Source organism: Pteropus medius, unplaced genomic scaffold (genome assembly GCF_902729225.1).
Source record: "Pteropus medius unplaced genomic scaffold, Ma_sr-lr_union100, whole genome shotgun sequence".
In the NCBI taxonomy this organism is placed as follows: Eukaryota; Metazoa; Chordata; class Mammalia; order Chiroptera; family Pteropodidae; genus Pteropus; species Pteropus medius.
The window spans coordinates 8,030,374-8,035,650 of NW_024347791.1; the positions used below are offsets into that span (position 1 = coordinate 8,030,374).

Here is a 5,277-nt window from a genome sequence, read left to right on the forward strand (position 1 = left end):
GCACAATAAAATGACTTTATCCCCAAACCAGATGTTCAAGTTGTTTTAACAATATCTTATGATCCCTCTATTAAATAAAACAAAAATGCACTCTATCAGAATGTTCTCTGGGATTAGAAGTTTGATCTCTGCTATACTGTAAGTAGGCAGGTTTTACCCACCAGAGGAGTAGTACCAAGAAATTTGAAATAAATGCCTGGCAAAACTCAGACTTGGTTTGGGATGATTCACTCTGGATCCTATGTAAAGGTACCTGAGATCGTTAGGATAAGTCCCTAAATGCCTCATAAAATTTTTAGGTAGACATTTCTAGGTATGTCTCTATTTATTACCAGGGATAGTGTTGGGACATTGAGTAAATTCTCATAAATTTACTCAAATTTACTAAAAAACTGGGACTAATTTGCATTTTTCTTGCACAGTTTACCTGAAATCTTAATGTGAGTTTTCCAATGTATGTACAGTTGGATTAAGTGATTGTTGAGGTCTCTTGAACTCAATGAGTTGAAGACTTTTTGTAAGAATAACTTAATGACTTGTCCAGACTTTCCAAATTTGCATTCAACTGGCCAGTTATCATCAGTAGTGGCTATTGACTTAGTAGCATACCCCCCAGGGAGTCAAAGGATGACCTACTTGACCCTTTAGTAGGATTATGGGTTTTCTCTGGGACCCAGGGACCCTTCTGTTCAGTTTTATGTTTTCACAAAGCACCCTGTGCTTTTCTCCCATAACAATAGCCCGATTTGTAATAAGACAATTCTTATTAATGTCTAGACCCCAATAGTAGAACTCTAAACCTCGACTAAGCAAGGACCATGTATGTTTTATTACTGCTACCCCCAGAACAACCTATCTGCTTAACGCAGATAGGTCTTCCCTCAAAAAATATCTACTGAAAGAATGAATAAATCAGTATATGAAATAATGAATGAACAAATATAACAATAATCATTCTTATGGTAAGGCTCTTGAGAAGCTGGAAATAAAATTTTTTCTTAATTATTTAGCTAAACAAATATTTCTTGAGCAACAGGTTCTAGGCACTGAAAGATGAAAGTTTCTGTCTTTAAGGAACTCACTGACTCATAAGGGAAATAGACAAGAAATTGGACAATTATAATTGATGTCACCTGAAAAAGAAGAGCAAAGAGTTTTATAGAAATACAGAAAGCAATAGCTGGCTCAGTCTGGAAGAGATCAAGAATGACTTCCAAGAAGAGGTGATGCCCAGTCTTGAAGAGCAGGTGAGAAAATATCAGTTCAAGGGATGTCTCTAGCAAGAGACCTTCAACACAAGAGGTGAAGTATGTCTACTCCTACTTGTGCAAAAAACCTCCTGTAGGGTCAACAGCCAAACAGAGGAGACAATATGACACAGTCCCTGGAGGCTGACTGCCCATGCAGGAGTTCTGCTTCTGTCCCATCCATAAGCTGTGTGACCCTGAGCAATTTACTTGAACTCTTTGTGTCTCAGTTCTTTATTTCGGAATGAGTATAATAGTATCGGCCTCATGGAATTGCCTCAGGAATAAATGAAATGAAACTTGCAACACACTTAGACTAGAAATTGAAATATGGAAGGACTCAATAAATACAAGTTGTTATTATTATCATTGCCATTGTTGTTGAGTACTTCAACAACAATGGCATATGTTGAGGGATATGGCATATGTTGAGGGCATGGTTTGTGGACAATAGGAGAGAAAATGAGTTAGAGAAGAACTACACTGATTAAAAAAAAAAACTGTATCAACTATGTCTAAATAATGACTACTAATTTTGGCCTACTCACCAATTCTCCATGGGATAATTCTGACATTGTTAACTGTCTGAAGAATGATATTGAAAATCCCTGGTCTACGGCCATGCTACCCTAAACAAGCCCGATCCCATCTGATCTCAGCAGCTAAGCAGAGTTGGGCCTGGTTAGTACTTACATGGGATACCACCTAGGAAGACCAGGTGCTGTAGACATAAAAAATTTAAAAATAAGGGATCATAAGCTGACAAGGTCCTTGCAATCTGTGAGGTCAACCAAGGGTTGCCTCACCTAAGAAAAAAAAAAAAAGAAAAGAAAAGAAAAAAGAAAAGAAAACAAAAGAAAAATCCCTGGATCTCAACGTATCACTTTCACTTTCAATTTCAATTTTAATTTAATTCAAGTTTCATATGACCCATCATCCCCAAATGCCCAGAAGACCTTGATGGCCTGTTGTTTTTCCAAGAATCTTGCAACTGCCACAGTCTCAGTTCCTGGGACACACTGAGAAATTAAATCATCATCATTATCATCATCATCATCATCACCATCATCATCACCATTATTATCATATTTATAAATATGTAAAGACAAATGTACCTTTCCAAATTAATTATTGATTATCAAATCCACTTAATCAACCTTTATTAAGCAACTTCCACATGCATGGGAGTCAAAGATGACTATAACATGACCCCTGGCTGCAGCTCATTGCCTGTGGGGCAGATGGATGGGTACACAGAAAATCAGAATATAATAAATGTGGTGAGTGGCAGAGGAGAAGTCTGCATAAAGGGCTATTGAAGCTCAGAGAAGAAAGCAATATGTCCACCCAGGAGTCAGGAAAGTCACCACAAAAGATAAGTAGAAATATGTTGAGCAAAGATGGGAAAGGCAAGGTCTCTTGGATTCACTTTGCCATACCCATTAGACTTAGGAAAGTATCTTGTCTACAAAGATCCTCAATAAATAGCTATAAAATTACTGAGTGGATGAATAAAAAGGCTAGTTTTTCCAACTGCCCCATTCTCTTCTCCCTCCTTCCAGCTACATCTTCCCACACACTCTCCAACTCCAGAGGGAACCTTTGTTTCATTACTCATTCCTTTCATTGCCTGGTCTTTTGCAAACCTCTCAAAAGCCTCCTCTATGATTGCTCAACAAACACAGGTGTCCTGGGTGAAGTATACAGCATTTAAATCATGAGGGAAGCCTGACACAAATAAGCATTTCCCATTAATTTTTCACTGGAGAATGTGAAGTGCTGAATCAGGGGAGAACAGTGTGTGCTGTGTGGTCATGGTAATAACCATGCCATGTCCCACCTGGCCTTCCCTCCTAAACTCTCCTGCAGAGAAGAGTGTCAGTTCTGCTGAGTTTTACTTCTACATTAACAGGGACAAAACACATGCTCCTCCCAGTGCCAAGAGGCCTGAACCCAACACGCCCTGTGTCCCTTCACCATCTCATCAGAAAGAAAGGAGACCCTAACAGAATCTAGGAAAATGGGACCTCCAAACCACCCCACAGCTGCAAGCAATGTAATGCTCCACTCAGGGCCAGACCCTGCGTCCTGTCCAAGCCATCCTTCTTCCCTGTATCAGCCCCATCCCCTCTTCATCTTTTCTGCACCCAGATTTTATTCTCAGCGCTAGACAGCCAACAATCTAAAAGTTTTTCCAAACGAAATCACATTTCCTTCTCTTTTCATCCCCAGAGCATGGTGTATCCAAACCACGTGGCAACTTCATTCCTCGTAAATCAATTGTTTAATTGACAGAAGAGAGGGTTTGTTTAGAGGCCCACAAAACTCAAAATGTCATATGACCCATCTTCTTCAAATACCCAGAAGACCTTGATGGTCTATTGTTTTCCCAGGAACTTTGCAACTTCCACAATCTGGAGAAGGGTCAAGTGCCTGCACTCCAACTCTCTGGTATGAGAAGACAATATCATCTGGGATTTGTGGCGAAGTATAATCTGTGTGGCCTGTTTACACAAGAATGAGATGGAATATTTGGATGAAGTTTTTTTTCTTATCCATAGATTGCCCACAGTGCTATGCAGAAAACTCTCCAAGTTTTGGAGTTTAAAAAAAAAAACAAAAACCCAAAAAGCAAAAATCTTTCAAATGTTTCAGGAAGCATTTTGAAAAGTGCTGGGGAATAGAAAGTGGCAAGATTAGAAAGAAATGAAGATAGGAAGAGAATAGAAGCAGAAGGAAAGAGAGGAGGACAAGAATAACAATGAGCAGAGGCTTGTAGCCAGACATTTCTTCCTTTGCAGATCTGTCACTTAAATGCAATTCTAAGTTTGGAGAGAAGTAGTCAAGATCTGTGCACTGATTTCCGTCGGGTCTTTTAGAATATCAAGGAGTAAGTGGGCACCTAAGAAGTAAGAGGAAACCCAACATGTTTTAGGGAGAAGTCTGCTGTTTTATAATCAGAAAATATGGATTTCTGTCTCAGTTCTGCTGATAAGGTAAGTGATCTCAGGCACATCTTCACCTGTCTGGTGCCAGTTGCACATTTTGTATCCCAGCCCAAGTCCAACCATGTACCACCTGCCCTGTGACCACTGTGGTCTTTATCACCACAATCTTCCTTCTTCGAGATTGCAAGAGTATCAGAAAGGACTGGAAATATCATCTGGCCCAGGGTCCCCAATCATGGACACACACTAGAATCACCTGGGTAGCTTTTGAAAATACCAAGGCCTGGTCTCCAACCAGCCCAGCTAAATGGCTAAATGGCCATCTCTTGGAGGGTGGCCCCAGGCATTATAATTTTTAAAAGCCCTCTAGGTCATTCTAATGAGCCTGCATGGACTGAGAATTACTGTTCTAGCTCAGTCTCTGGGAAATCACTTATTTACATATTTAAGTCATTCCTGAGTGCCCAAGACAGGTATCAGGAACTCTGCTGGGTATTTAGCAATGAACATGACAAATTCCTATACCTTTTTACATTCAGCAGGGCTAATGGGAGGAACACAACACATTAACAAATAAAAAAAAGTTCCAAATAGTGCTATGTGCTGTACAGAATATAAGACAAGGTGATATAATAGGAAGTAACTGAAGGGGTACCTGAGTGGTCAGAGACGTTGCTCCAAGGAGATGATTTTTGAACTGTAAACTGAATGAGAAAGGATCCTGCCAAAGGATCTAGGAAAAGAGCATTCTTAAGCAGAGGAGCAGCAAGTGGAAAGGCCCTGAGGTGCATGGCCAAGTCTCTTGAAAGGCCAGCATAGCTACACCAGAGTCTTTCAAGAAAATAAGGATGATGACACATGACACCAAATTATCACACTGTTATGTTGCAAAGATATGCGAAATATCAGGAAGCATTTGGGAAAGAAAAGCCCAATAAAAATATGAGGGGTGTGCTAATTCATCATTATCAAATCTTTCTAATGTAATTCAATGGCCCAGACATGGGGTGAGAGCCCTATAACATCCTGCTGATTTAGCTATGAAACCCAGTCACTGCACCATGATGCAACTGCAGAATCTG

At 39.9% G+C, this 5,277-nt stretch overlaps 1 pseudogene; it reads left to right on the plus strand.

The window, feature by feature from the left end:
* Nucleotides 1-1,858: 1,858 nt before the first annotated feature.
* Nucleotides 1,859-1,977, plus strand: LOC120615169 (uncharacterized; annotated as a pseudogene).
* The last annotated feature ends 3,300 nt before the right edge of the window (nt 1,978-5,277 follow it).